The sequence below is a fragment of the Nannospalax galili genome, unplaced genomic scaffold (genome assembly GCF_000622305.1).
Source record: "Nannospalax galili isolate Female #2095 unplaced genomic scaffold, S.galili_v1.0 scaffold475, whole genome shotgun sequence".
NCBI lineage: Eukaryota > Metazoa > Chordata > Mammalia > Rodentia > Spalacidae > Nannospalax > Nannospalax galili.
Window position 1 is genome coordinate 3,642,687 of NW_008339435.1, and position 14,597 is coordinate 3,657,283.

General features: G+C 43.7%; 1 protein-coding gene across 3 annotated transcripts in view; it reads right to left on the reverse strand.

Moving 5' to 3' along the window:
- Positions 1-9,861, reverse strand: part of Dennd2c (DENN domain containing 2C) — a 90,178-nt gene extending 80,317 nt beyond the window's left edge. The window contains exon 1 of one of the 3 annotated variants that reach the window (XM_029563998.1): positions 9,832-9,861. The gene's annotated coding sequence lies outside the window, so the exon portion shown is untranslated. Of the gene's footprint in view, positions 1-8,735; positions 8,868-9,831 lie in introns of those variants that run through there. The other 2 variants (XM_008834002.3, XM_029563999.1) reach the window with 2 other exon arrangements.
- Between the last annotated feature and the right edge of the window lie 4,736 nt (positions 9,862-14,597).

A 14,597-nucleotide genomic window follows, 5' to 3' on the forward strand; every position in this document is an offset into this window, starting at 1 on the left:
AAAATCCCAGCATGGAGGTCAGAAGGTGGGCAAGAAATCCTACCCCTGGTAGAGGTACTATTAGCAACTTACAATGCTGGGAGAAGGAGAATCAGTTTTCTTTGAAAGTGTAATGCTGGGTAGGCTGAAGACGTTACAGGGGATGGAAGACACTGAAGAGCATTTGGGGACATAGACTTGATAGGCCTAAAAATAATAAAATAATAGGGGGCATGAAATCAGGTTGGAGGTGGTGGGGGTGGAGATAGGTAAGGAGTTCTGAGTATGATCAAAACCCATTGCATGGAATTCTCAAAAAAGCAGTAAGAATACAAACACAAAACAGCTAGGGTTACACAGAGCTCCAGGTCAGCCTGAGCTGCAGATACCCTTTATCAGACAGACAAAATATTTGGACAGACAAGCAAACAAGTATGAAAGCCTGGCATGGTGATAATCTCAGCATTTGAGAGACTGGAGCAAGAAGACCAAGTTCAAGGTCAACCCAGGCTACATAAGGAATCTGAGACCTGCCTGGGCTATATACTAAGACTTTGTCTTAAACCCCCCCCCCAACACACACAAAGCAGGACACGGCAGCTCACATGTATACTCCTACCGCTTAGGAGGCTAAAGCAGGAGGACTGCCATGAGTCTGAGGTTAGCCTGAGCTATGAAGTGAGGCCTTATTTCACTCCCACCACCAAAGAAATAAGTGTGAGCCTTAGGGGGTAAGACATATTATCAAAATATTCAAAAAATGCTTAAAATATCTGCTTTATGGGACTGGAGAGATGGCTCAACAGTTAAGACCACTGACTGCTCTTGCAGAGGATCCGGGTTTGATTCCTAGCACCCACATGGTGGCTATGAACCATCCTTAACTCCAGTTCCAGGGGAATCCGAAGCCCTTTTCTGACCTCTGCGGCATTGCACAACATGGGTGCACTCACATACATGCAGGCAATACACTCATACACATAAAAGTAATAAAATGTTTTTTTTTAATCGGCTCTATGTTTTCACATATTTACTATGCTATTATTTATAATGATTATTACCTTTTTATTTCCTTCCTGGTTCTGGAATGAGTGATTCCTTCCTTGAGTCATTCATTCTTCTCATTGTTTTTTTTAAGCATTTATTATTTTTGTTTTATGTGTACGAGTAAAATACATGCATGCATGTAATAGCACCCATGTCCTGCAATGCCTGTGGAGGTCAGAAAAGGGTGGAACCGGAGTTACAGATGGCTGTTAGCCACCATGTGGGTGCTGGGAACCAAACCCGGATCCTTTCCAAGAGCAGCCAGTGTTCTTAACTGATGAGCCATCTCTCCAGGCCCTCTCTCATTGTTTGAGGCCCAATTTATGCAGCTTAAACCAGGCTGGATCTTCTATGTATACCAAGCTGGCTCTGAACTTGTGATCATCTTGCCTTGGCCCAAGTGCTAGGATTATAGGCATTTACTACCAAATACTACCAAATGAAAATTTAAAGTAAGACTAAAATCAGTGTGGTAATGCATGCCTTTAATCCCAGCATTTGGTAGGCAGAGGCAGGTGGATCTCCATGAGTTCCAAGCCAGCATGGTCTACATAGCAGTTCCAGGCCAGCTGGGACTATAGGAACACCCTGTCTCAGTAAGACCAAAAAAAAAAACAAGAAAAAGACTGATGCTTTCATGTAGCTGGTTTCAAATTCCCTATGTCGTGGCCAGGGAGATGGCTCAATGGAGAAAGCACTTGCTACACAAGCTTAAGGACCTGAGTTTATATCCCAGGCACCTAGGTAACATATCCCCAGCACTCATGTAAAATCTGGGAATGACAGTGTACACCTATGAACTCAGTGTTGGTGGGGAGGAATGCAAACAGGCAGATTGCCCACGACTCACTAGCCAGTTTAGTCAAAATGCTGAACTCCAGGTCAGTGAAAGACCTTGCCTCAAAACGTAAGGTGGAAGGGCTGGAGAGATGGCTTAGCGGTTAAGAACACTGACTTCTTGCAGAACACCCAGGTTCGAATCCCAGCACTCACATGGCTGCTAACAACTATCCATAACTCCAGTTCCAGGCAACAGCCTCTTCTGTCCTCCTTAGGCATTGCACCACATGGGTGCACTTACCTACCTGCAGGCAATACGTGCATACACATAAAAATAATAAATAAATTTTTTTTGAAAAAAGTAAGGTGGAAAGCAAGAGATGAAGACACCCAACTTTGATCTCTGGCCTCCACATGCATACACATAGGCAAGAACATCTGCACACATAAGTGAACACACAAGTACATGGTGCATGCACATTCTCATTCTCTCTCATTTCTCTTTTCTCTGTCTCTGTCTCTCTGTCTCTCTCTCTGTCTCTCTCTCTCTCTCTGTCTCTCTCTCTCTCTCTCTCTCTCTCTCTCTCTCTCTCTCACACACACACACACACACACACACAAATACTCCTAAGGAAAAACATGTCTTTAAAAACTTCCCTAGCAGTCCAAAATGACCTTGAACTGCTGAACTTCTGGTCCTCCTGCCTCCATCCCCTAGAGCTAGGATTACAGGTGTGCATCACCACACCTGTTTTCCTGGTTTCATGTGGTAATGGAGACTAAATCCATTGTTTCATGCATGTGAGGCAAATTCTCAACCAACTGAGCTACATCTCAGACCAAAAGTTAACTTTCAATTCAGACTTATTTGATTGCTTTACAACAACTGTTTATAAGCAAAATCATCAGAGCAAACCATTTATCCTGGGGCTTCTTCCAATTCTATCTGCTCTTCCTGGGTGTTTCTACCTATGGTGTGAACCTCTACTGGTTAACTCTGAGACTGCATCACCAACCAGCCTCACCCTGGGCCCCTGATTCTACCTGACAGCTCTACCTCATTGCTGTACAGACACTCTAAATTCAACAAGCTCAAAATTTAAACAATAATCTTCCTCCCATAAAAAATTAAAGCAAGACTCTTTATCCACTGAGTTTTCTAAGCAAAGAAACTAAGTCATTTCCTTTTCTGTTCCTCCAAAGCTAATTAATTCTTGAGCGCTCCCAATTCTGTATCTTCATCACCTGCCCTCTCCTCCCCACCACAGCCTTTATCTGTCCCTATCTGGACTATTTCAATAGCAAATCTTCCTAACTTACCTACTTATCTTTTTCACTCAATCCAGCCTCCACACTGAACCATTACTGTGTTATGTTTTCTAATTACTTAAACCCCTTCTCTGGCTGTTTCCTTTGGAGTCAATTGCAAAGTCCTTACTAAGATATACAGATTCCAAAAACTGGCATCAACAGACTTGTATCATAGCTTTAAACTGAAGCTGTTTTTGTTTGGTTGGTTGGCTGGTTTGTTGGTTAGTTGACTGGCTTCTCTTTTTTTTTCTGTCTTTAGGTCTCCCTGTAGCCACGCTAGCCTGGAACTTGCTACACAGACCAGGCTAGCCCTGATCTTAGAGAGACCTGCCTCTGCCTCTTGAGTGCTGGCATTAAAGGCATGCACCACCACACCTGGCCACTGATGCTATTTAAAAAAAAAAAACTTGGTACTTCAAGTATTAAAAGGGTCTTTAATATCATAGCCTACAGAGAAAGATTTTTTTTTTCCAAACTGGACTTAATCACTCATTTTTAAAATTCCAGATAAGGGGACCTGAACTCCCACACTTACCTAACAACTGCAGCTATTCTAATGTTATCATGCTGTGTAACTTACTTTACCCAGATTATTTTTAGTCCACCACCCAACTCTATACCTCTGACCTTCAGTGACTGTAACACATTTCTCAAACAGACCACAAACTTCACACAGATTCCTGATTTTCATTCATACCATTCTCCAGCTCAGCAAACTATTCATCCTTCAAAACCAAATTCAAATATGGTACCTTTTCTACAACCCTCCCCCCTACCACAAGTAATTTTTTTTCATTATTCCCCATCAAACTCTATATCTGTGTTATCACACTGAAACTATAGTGGCTTTATTTATTTTAGTTGTTTTGGGACAGACTTCTCTACTCAGCCCAGACAAGCCAACAGTTTCCTAGCCTCCTGCATCGGTTACCCAAATACTGGGATTATAGGCATATTCCACCACATTCCATGTAGTTTCTTTTCTTTAGAATCTAACATTTGGGGAGCTGAAGAGATAGTTCAGTGGTTAAGAGCACTGACTGCTCTTGCAGAGAACCAGGGTTCAATTCTTAGCACCCACACAGCAGCTAACAACTGTCTGTAACTCCAGTTCCAGGGGATCTGACGTCTGCACCCTCTTCTGTCTTCCTCAGGCATTGCACAACATGGATGCACACACCTACATGCAGGCATTACATTCATACAATAAAACAAAAATAATAAAATATTAAAAACATAAAATCTAATATTTGCTAAGCATAATAGTGCATACCTTTAATCCCAGCACTTAGGAGGTAGAGGCAGGTAGATTTCTGTGAGATCAAGGCTAGCATGGTCTACAGAGCAAGTTCCAGGCTAGCTATGGCTACAGGAAGACTTTGTCTCAAAACAAAAAACAAACAAACAAAAATCTAATATTTAAGGGGCTCTCCTGGAGAGATGGCTCAGCAGTTAAGAGCACTGACTGCTCTTGTTGAGGATCTAGGTTGGGTTCCTAGTACCCACATAGCTAACAACCATCTGTAACTCCAGCCACAGGGAATCCAACGCTCTTCTGGCCTCCTTGGCACTGAATGCACGGGTGCACTGACATACAGGCAAAACACTCATACACATAAAAATAAAAACAAATACATAAAACTCAAACATTTAACCGGTGGTTTGAGAACAGATATTTTAAACTTCTTATGGAAAAATAAATACCTCTTATATTGCTAAGATGGTGCCATCATTGTAGTTACTAAGTGGCTGGGAGTTTAGAAACAAAAAGAATCCCATGTCATTCACTAGTTTAAAAAAAAAAGTTTTCATATACAAAGTATAATTAAATTGTAGCTTGGACATGCCTTCATCTATATCTTGCAAGACCAGTTTCTCTGTCTGTTGTCCCTCCTCTTCCTCCTCTTCTTCCTCCTACCCCTCCTTCTCTTCCTCCTCCTCATTCTCTCTGTCTCTCTCTCTGTCTCATCTGAAGTTCTTCATAAAAGCTGTTTCTTTTAAATATCTGTTGGATTTCACTGTCTTACAGAATTTGAAACTCAATATAGAGCAGAGGTTGAGGGTTGAGATCAGTATCACTGGAGCCTGATGGCCTGATTTGAATCTCATCTCTGTTCCTTGGGTTGCTTGGTCTCTGACAAGTTACTCAACTTCTCTAAGCACCTTAATGAGGAGAGGGAAATAAGAACATCCCTTGGTGGTGGCTAGCATGAGGATTAACTGAGCTAATACATGTAACAAATTCAGAATACTATGCCTGGCACTGGAATAAGTCCCCATGAACACTAGTTGATAATCTTACTGTTAATCAGCTTTTGAAACAGCTTTTCAGTACTTAGCCCACTTATAGGGGGAGCATATAATCTCCTGGGCAGAATTATATCATTCTCACATTTGACTGCAATGTAAGTGCTAAAACTATGCCTTGGGATACAATAGTTGCCCATTAAGCAATACAAATGTAAAGTTTTAGACCCATAAAATCAACATGTTGCAAATTTGCAATGCATTTATTATGGAGGACAAAAAGTTGTTTTTTAAAGCAGTTTTAGCCAGGAATAGTAGCAAACACCTCTAATCCCAGTATTCAGGAGATCTAAGAAGGAGAAGGTAAGTTTCAGTCCAGCCTGGGCTACATAACAAGTTAAAGGTTAGCCTTGGCTAGGTAGCAAGTCCCTGTCTCAAAAAAATATAGTAGTTTCAGGGTCTGGAGAGGTGGCTCAGTGAATTGCAGGACTGAGGTTCAGTTCCCAGCACCCACATGGTAGCTAACAACTGTCTGAAACTCCAAGTTCCAAGGGATCTGACCCCCTCCTCTGGCCTCCAAGGGTATTACATGCAGGAAATACACTCATGCACGTAAAATTTAAAAATTAAAAAAAATATATAGTAGTATATATGACCTGCAGCTATGTGGGTGCTGTGAATCAAACCCAGGTCCTCTGCAAGAGCAGTCAGTGTTCTTAACTACTGAGCCATCTCTCCAGTCCACACATAAACTTTTTTAAAGACTTATTTTTATTTATGTGGTATGTCTGTGTAAGTGTATGCTACATGTTTTCAGATGCCCTCAGAGGCCAGAAGAAAACTTGGGTCCTCAGGAAGAGCAGCATCTTTTAACTGCTGAGCCATCTTTCCAGGGCCACAAATAAAACTCTTAAAGCAGCACAAAATTATTATTTACTAGTGATTTTCCATATAGTCCTCCATTTGATTCAATCTTAGTATATAGGGTTCTAAAATTCTTGCCTATAACATAAGAATGACTTCAGATTATTTAAAAGTAATATATTTTCCAGTGTTAGAAAATGGTCTATTGTATGCTAGGATGTGGCTCAGTGTAGATTGCTTGCCTATTATGAAAAAGGCCCTCAGGACTAGAAAAAAGAAGATATAAAGAAAAAGAAAAGGGTCAACAGCTCAGCAGGTGAGGGTGCTTACCATCAAGCCTGACTACCTGAGTTTGATCCCTGGAACCCACAAAGGTTGTCCTCTGACTCCTACACATGAGCCATGATGTATGTGTACACCCATACAACAAATACTTTTTATTTATTGATTTATTGGGGGGGGGGCTTATGCCACAGGGCACGCTGGGAGGTCAGGAGCAAACTTGCAGGAGTTGGCTCTCTTCTTCTACCATATGGATCCCAGGAATCCAACTTGGGTCTACAGGCTTGGCAGCAAGTGCCCTTACTGCCTAAGCCAACTCTCTGGCCCCACAGTTTGAGAAATTTTTGTTCTGTTTACTTTGTGCCAGGCCTGGAACTCACTGTGTAGTCTAGGATGACCTGGAACTTCTGGTCCTCCTAATGCTGGAATTACAGTCACGCAATACCATGACTAGTTCATGCAGTTTGGGAATTGAACCCAGGGCTTCCTGCATAAGAGGCAAAGGCAAACACTCCACTAACTGAGCTACACCCACAGACCTAATTTAAAAAAAAAAAAAAAAAGCTTAAATAAGAAAAGAAGACAGGCTGGAGAGATGGCTCAGCAGTTAAGAACACTGGTTGTGGGGCTGGGACTTTAACTCAGTGGTAGAGGGCTTGCCCAGCAAGCACAAGGCCCTGGGTTCGGTCCTCAGCTCCCGGAGCAAAAAAAAAAAAACGAAGAACACTGGTTGTTCTTGCAGAAGACACGGGTTCAAATCCCAGCACCCATGTGGCAGCCAACAACTGTCCATAACTCCAGTTCCAGGGGATCTGACAGCCTCTTCTGACCTCTGAGGGCTTTGCACGACCCGGGTCCACTTACCTACATGCAGGCAATACACGCATACACATAAAATAAAAATAATAAAAACATTTTTTCAAAGTTTATTTAAAAAAAAAAGAAAACTGCCTACTGCCATCAACCAAAAATTTAATATTTTTTGTTTCTGCATCTAAAAAAATCGATTGCCACATTCAACACAGACTAAATAAAGGCTAAGAGGCACAATTACTACAGTTCCCAGTTTCTGCCTTTGAAATGACTCCCTAGTAGAAACCACGTGGTTTCAAACTGCCATTCTTTTTTTAACTTCCCATCTCCACACCCCCAAGCTCATCCACACATAGCCAAAGTAAAGAAGGTAAATGTCTTATAATAAAGACTATGAAAAACATACAGCCATATATTAACTTTGTTTTAGAGGACTTGGAACTTCCTATAAGAGGCTCTTCAACTTACAGAAACAAGTAAGTCTTACATTGAAGTAATACTCCCAGCTTACTTTACCAGATAGATAACTTAAACTACAACTGCTTATCTAAGGCAAAGTAGATTTTCTGATTGCTACCAAACTTCATGGTAAATGATTCCACACAGATAATTTGTGTTATTTTAGTAAACTTCGTGAATCAGTTAAAAATAGACCTCTCTTCAAACAATGGTAATTGTGGGGGAAAGGAGCTTAAGCAACTTATTTACATAGTAAACAGAAATTTAGCGCTTTATCTAAGACGCAATAGGTGAATCACTAGCTTTAGGGTAAACGTTTACAGAACGCCTTGGTAGTTGTTTTACAGAATATACCTGCTTCAGGTGTATGTATAGTCAAATAATGCCTGACATTTGCAGAACGCTGTCACTCCTCTTTGACCGTGAGAACACCCATGGGCGTCCCAGTTTTGCACTTAGGGCAACAGGCTCGGAAGATTTAACCTGCCAGAGGTATGATCATGGTTGGTATGTGGTTCCAGAGCGGAGCCTTTTGACTCATAATCTAATCATCCTCTGCCATCCTGGTTGCTCCAGTGCGCTAATTACCCCAATCCCACCATGAGATTCTTAAGAGCCTACTTGGCGACTTTCACTACTGTTCAGGTAGAAAGCGAAGCGCACACTCACTCACACATAGACACGGTTTTAAAAGCACCGCTTTGGCACGTCGAGGTTCAAGAGCACCGCGAGGCGCGTTTCCTCTCCGCGACAGGGCGCGCCCTCAGCTCACCGGACCGCGAACGCCTCGCTGCCCCCGGCCTAAACCCGCGGAGGGCGACCAGCAGCCCCAGCCCGGCCCGGTGCCCCCCGTGCGCGGGGCCCGCGGCGAGCAGGCCGACACCCACCTCCCCAACCATAGAGCGGCCGCGGACGGGCGGCCTCACAGGGCATTTGCACCGCCCGTCGCTTACCTGCCTGGGCCGCGACGCTGCCTCGAATGGGCCTCGGATGGGCCTGCGAGATCGGCGTCCACCGCCGACGCACCAGTCCCTGGGGTCGCACTCTGGTCTCTCCGTCCCGCCCCCGCAGACCACGCCTCTCCTCGCTTGGCCCCGCCCCCTAAGAGCGCTCAGGCCCCACCCCACAGCGCGACACCGCCTCACCTCACTTGCCCGGTCCCCAAGAGCGCTCGGCCCTCCCTCCCAGCAGGACTCCGCCTGTCCTCGCCTGGCCCCTCCCCAGAAGAGAGCTCAGGCCCCACCCTCCCAGCACGACCCCGCCCTCCGGGCCCGCCCTGCTCCCTCAGGTCCTGCCCCTCCTTGACAGGCCCCGCCCTTCCATGAATACTCGATTTCTTTTTTGGGGGGGGGCTCTTTTTGAGACAGGGTCTCCCTGTAGCCCCAGCTGTCCTGGAACTCACTATGTAGACCAGGCTGGCCTTGAACTCACAGAGATCCACCTGCCTCTGCCTCCTGAGTGCTGGGATTAAAGGCGTGCGCCACCACGCCCGGAGAAGACTCGATTTCTATTGGTTCCACTCTCTACCACTCACGCTCGGCCCTCCCATGGCACCGCTCGGAGCCCGCCTTAGGGGCGTCTCTCTGCCCTCGGCTTCTCTCCGCGTGGGGCTCTCGTACAGGCAGGCCGGAAGCCTGCGGAGGACCCCGGGTTGCTCCACGCCGCGATCCCAGCGCACTGGCTGGCAACTGACCACTGTGTTCCGGTCGAAGCCTGGAGCCAAAGCTTCCTCACCCTCGCTGGGTCTGCGGTCTAAACCGCTCCACGCGGCAGAACTGAACTACGGGAGGCCGGACTCTTCGCCACCACCTGCCTAGTAGCTTAATCAAGGAGTCCAAGTGGCACGTTCTTTAAGGAAACTATAGACTCGGCGTCTGCCACGGTGCCTGCAGGCCTGTGTCTCTATTCCGACTGCAGTACCGCTTTCTGGGGGAGCTCAAGGAGAAAACATTGTCTAGGAATGGCATTTCGGTGCCAGCTTGAAATGTAGAGAGATGCAGATAGCGCGCCTGGCCCCGAGTTTGGAATCCCCGAGCCTTTGATACTCACTCGATACCCCGCGGTCGGCCGCCACGCCCAGTTGAGACACACAGGCTTAAGCGCTCCGCCCGCATCACACTTTTGCTCACTTATTATGGCTCTGTGCCTGCAGCGAGCGCAGCCCAGTTTCACTCCGGCTGCCAGACGAGGGTGAGCGAGCCTGTTTCCCAGGCACTCTCCATCAGCCCCACCTCACCTCGCCCTGCCCTACTCCACCCCACCCACCCCATCGGAACTTGCTTTGGGTGACCAAACTTCCCACATTTGTTCACATAGAAGTACCAAAGTAGAAGACTGCCACAAAGAGAAGTGTTTGATTATACATCACAGATGATCGTCACTAGCCAACTTAAAAAGAGGCCGCATATCCCAAACCCATGTGAAACCATGAGGTAGAGACAATCAAAGATTATTTTCTATGGTGAGGGAGAAATAATGACACTTTTAAAATCATATCCTAAGACTGGAGAGGTGGCCCAGGGGTTAAGAGCACTTGCTGTTCTTGAATCCCACCATCCACATGGCGGCTCTGTTGCCCTCTTCTGGCCCTCGCAGGCACCACACACGTCAGTATACATAAGAGCAATCAAAACACTTGTACAAATAAAAAATAAGTAAATCATTTTAAAAATATTTTATGTATTATTTTTATTTTATGTATATGAGTGTATTGCCTGCATGTGTATGAGTGTACCCGGGTCGTGCAATGCTCTCAGATGTCATAAGAGAGTGCCCGACCCTCTGGAACTGGAGTTACAGGTTGTTAGCCCATATGGGTGCTGGGATTTGAACTCTGAAAGAGCAGTCAGTGCTCTTAACCGCTGAGCTATCTCTTCAGTCCCCAAAAATAAATCATTTAAAAAATAAAATTATATCTCAGTTGAGGAAATAAATGTGAAGTGTTTGAAACAATTTTATTTATTTTTATTGTGTGTGTGTGTGTGTATGAGTGTATTGCTTGCATATATAAGTGCACCCAAGTCCAAGGACGTCAGAAGACAGTGTCGGATTCCCCTGGAACTGGAGGTACTGACTGTTGTTAGCTGCCATGTGGCATTGGGAATGGAACCTGGGTCCCCTGCAAGAGCAGCCAGTGCTCTTAACCATTGAGCCATCTCTTCAGCCCCGTGTCTATAATAATTTTACATTTATTTTCATTTTGTATGTGTGTGTTTTGCCTGCATGGATATAAGTGGACCACTTGTGTGCAGTGCTGGTGGAGGCAGAAGATGGCATCCAATCCCCTGGAACGAAAGTTGCTGATGGTTGTTACCCATTATGTGGGTACTGGAACTGAAGCTGGGTCTTCTGGAAGAGCAGCCAGTGCTCTTAACCCATGAGCCATCTCTCCAGCCCTGTTTGTAATAAATTTTAAACACTGATCTCTGTGAACTCCCTTGCTCCCTTCCCTAATGTATATGTGTCTTTATGTTCATGTGTGTGTTGTTTGCTTATTGTTTTTCAGTCTTACTATGTAACCCAGGCTAGCATGCCTCAAACTTCACATCCTCTTGCCCTAGCCTCCTGAGCACAGATAGACATGAGCCACCACACCAGGCATCTAATCTATTTAGAAAGTGTCCCAGATAGTTGTCCAAGGTAAAATTTGGGAAAAAATAGAGTCGTTTTGAAATTTATTTTTTGAACTTTGCATTCAGGAAAATTCTTTAGCAGAATGAAGGTGGTTGAATGCCAAGTACCACATATGTAACCAAATCTGTATGGGTTGGATGGACAGAATAAACTCATTCACATGTGTCTATTCTAGTACTCTTTCTTTTTTAAATCGGTTTTATTTAAGAATTTCCAACAATGACAACTCATAAACAGTATCCAAGCACAAGATTCAAAATTGCAGCAAACAACAACAACAACAACAAAATCACTTTTTCCAAGTGGGTCAGTGCAAAACATGCATTCACTATCCAGTGATGTCCAATTCCCAATGCAATAATGGTCAATGGAATAAAAAGGGAAGCCCAACTTTACTGTCCTTTCATAGGAAAGATGGAGATATACTTAATAGTATTTTGTGTCCCTTTAAGTCTGAGAATAATGTTTAGTAATTTGTATTATTTTGGTGACTAGAAGGCCAACATAAAATAAAATTAATTTTCTAAGGAACTTACCAATAAATATTCATCAAACAGAATTTTAATTTCAGAAACTGAGAAAAGGAGTCTTTATACCATGGCTAGTTCAAACATGCCTTAAGGGACACACCTATGCTTACGGCCGCCTGTGCAGAATGTGGAAACATGAAGGAATTGGTTCTTAATTTTTATCATTTGAGACATTAAATTCAGGGATATTTCAAGGTATTATCTTTTTCACACATTTTATAACCTCAATGGTGAGCAACTTGAAATCAGAAACAAAATCTTGTTCTTTATACCTTTGGTGTTTAGAATGGTACCTGATACTTTATGTTTGATCCAAAGTTCCTTGTTAATAAAATATCAGCCCAGCCACTAGATGGCAACACAGTTGTGTGTGAACAAATAGAATCTGGCTAACCAGAGCGTCTCCTGACCTTGAGTAATAAGTTAGATATGTCTCCTACTTTGGTGAAGTAAGAATCCCCTCCTAGGATAAATTCTCCTTGAATACTGCTCATAAATGCTGATTTTCTAAACTGACATATAACTGGCTTGATTTTGTCCAAGAAAACTATTATATGTTGTCAAAGAACTTTTCAATGGTTCCAGTTGCCATAATGGTGTTTTAATTCTGTAATCCAAAACACCACATTCACTCACCAGTGTCTGTTTATGTATTTGTCTACTTTTGATAACTATTCTGCCTAAAAGACATAGACAATGGAATAAAAAAAACTATGTCCCCACTGCTTCCCCTTGAAAAGAATATTCTTTTTTTTTCCAGATATTTAAAACTTTGTTTATGACAGAAGTAGTGGCACACACCTTTAATCCCAGCACTCGGGAGGCAGAGGCAGGCAGATCTCTGTGAGTTCAAGGCCAGCCTGGTCTACATAGTGAGTTCCAGGCCAGCTGGGGCTACAGGAAGACCCTGTGTACAAAAGAAATAATAATAATAATAATAATAATAATGATAGAGTACATTAAATTGGGCAAGGGGCAATAAGGGGAAGTACAGATAGGGGAGGGGATCTAAATACCATCAAATTATGTTATATAAAAATCACAAAAATTCAGTAAAAAGAAAAAGAAATAAATACCTCTCTCCCAAGAATCTAAACTTTCTTTGAGAGAATGACTTTGGGACGTAACCTCTGATGTTGAATTGATCCATATGAGATTGAGCTTTCATTGAGAATGCCCATATATGAAAATACTGGGGCTGGAGAAATGGCTCAGTGGTTAAGACCACTGTTGAACCTGGGTTCAACTCCCAGCACCCACATAGTAGCTAACAACCATCCATAACTCCAGTTCCAGGGGAATCCAACACCTTCTTTGACCTCTCTGGGCATTGCATGACATGGGTGCACTTAACACATGTAGGCAATATATTCATACACTAAAATAAAAATAATAACAACCAGGCATGGTGGCGCACACCTTTAATCCCAGCACTTGGGAGGCAGAGGCTGGTGGATCTCTGTGAGTTCAAGGCCAGCTTGGTCTAAAAAGTGAGTTCCAGGCCAGCTAGGGCTACAGGGAGACCCTATCTCAAAAAAAACCAAAAAAAAAAAAAAGGAATAAAAATAGAAAGAATAAAGTATTTTAGAAAATACTTCCTGATGTCACCCATGAGCAGTAAGAGGGCAAATGAACTCAAAGAAGTCAGACAGGACTCTGCTCACAGAGCATCTAGTCCCTAGATATAACTCATAGACCTAAAGATGTAGCTCATCCATGTAAGGTGTTCTAATTTTGACCCAGAGCTAGAACTCAGAAGACTCTACAGATAAATCATTATGAGCATGAATCAACACACAAAGCTCAAAGAGTCCACTCAGCATGGTGGAAAGCTTTGTTCCTTCAGATCTCCATACACAAAGCTCAAGGAACCCTCTCTGCAACCCAGAATAAAACAGGAAACAGGTTAGCAAGGAGAATTTTTTTTTTTTTTTGTCTTTTTGAAGCAGGGTCTCCCTGTAGCCCCAGCTGTCCTGGAACTCACTATGTAGACCAGGCTGGCTTTGAACTCACAGAGATCTTCCTACCTCTGCCTCCCAAGTGCTGGGACTACAGGTGTGCGCCACCATGCCCAGCAGCAAGGAGAATTTTTTAAAATTTATTTTATGTGTATGAGTGTTTTACCTGATGTATGTTAAATGTACCACATACATGCAATGCCACAGAGACAGAAGAAGACATAAGATCTCCCGGAACTGGAGTTACTGACAGTTGTTAGGTGCCGTATGGGTGCTGGGAAGCAAACCCAGGTCCCCAGGAAGAGCAGTCAATGCTTTTTTTTTTTTTAATTTTATGTGTATGAGTGTATTGCCTGCATGTATGTGAGTGCACCCGTGTCGTGCAATGCCGTGGAGGTCAGAAGAGGGCTTCGGATTCCCCCGGAACTGGAGTTAAGGATGGTTCATAGTGCCATTCGGGTGCTGGGAATCGAACCCAGGTCCTCTGCAAGAGCAGTCAGTGCTCTTAACCGCTGAGCCATCTTTCCAGCCCCACAGCAGTGCTCTTAATCACTGAGCCATCTCTCCAGCCCCATGTAAGAAGAATTCTTGTATGCTTCATTAACCTTAGATTTGCTCATCTTTCACAAAATAGAGATATCAACTTGACAAAGGTATGAAAAGGACTGATTAAATGAAATATCAGTGAAACATT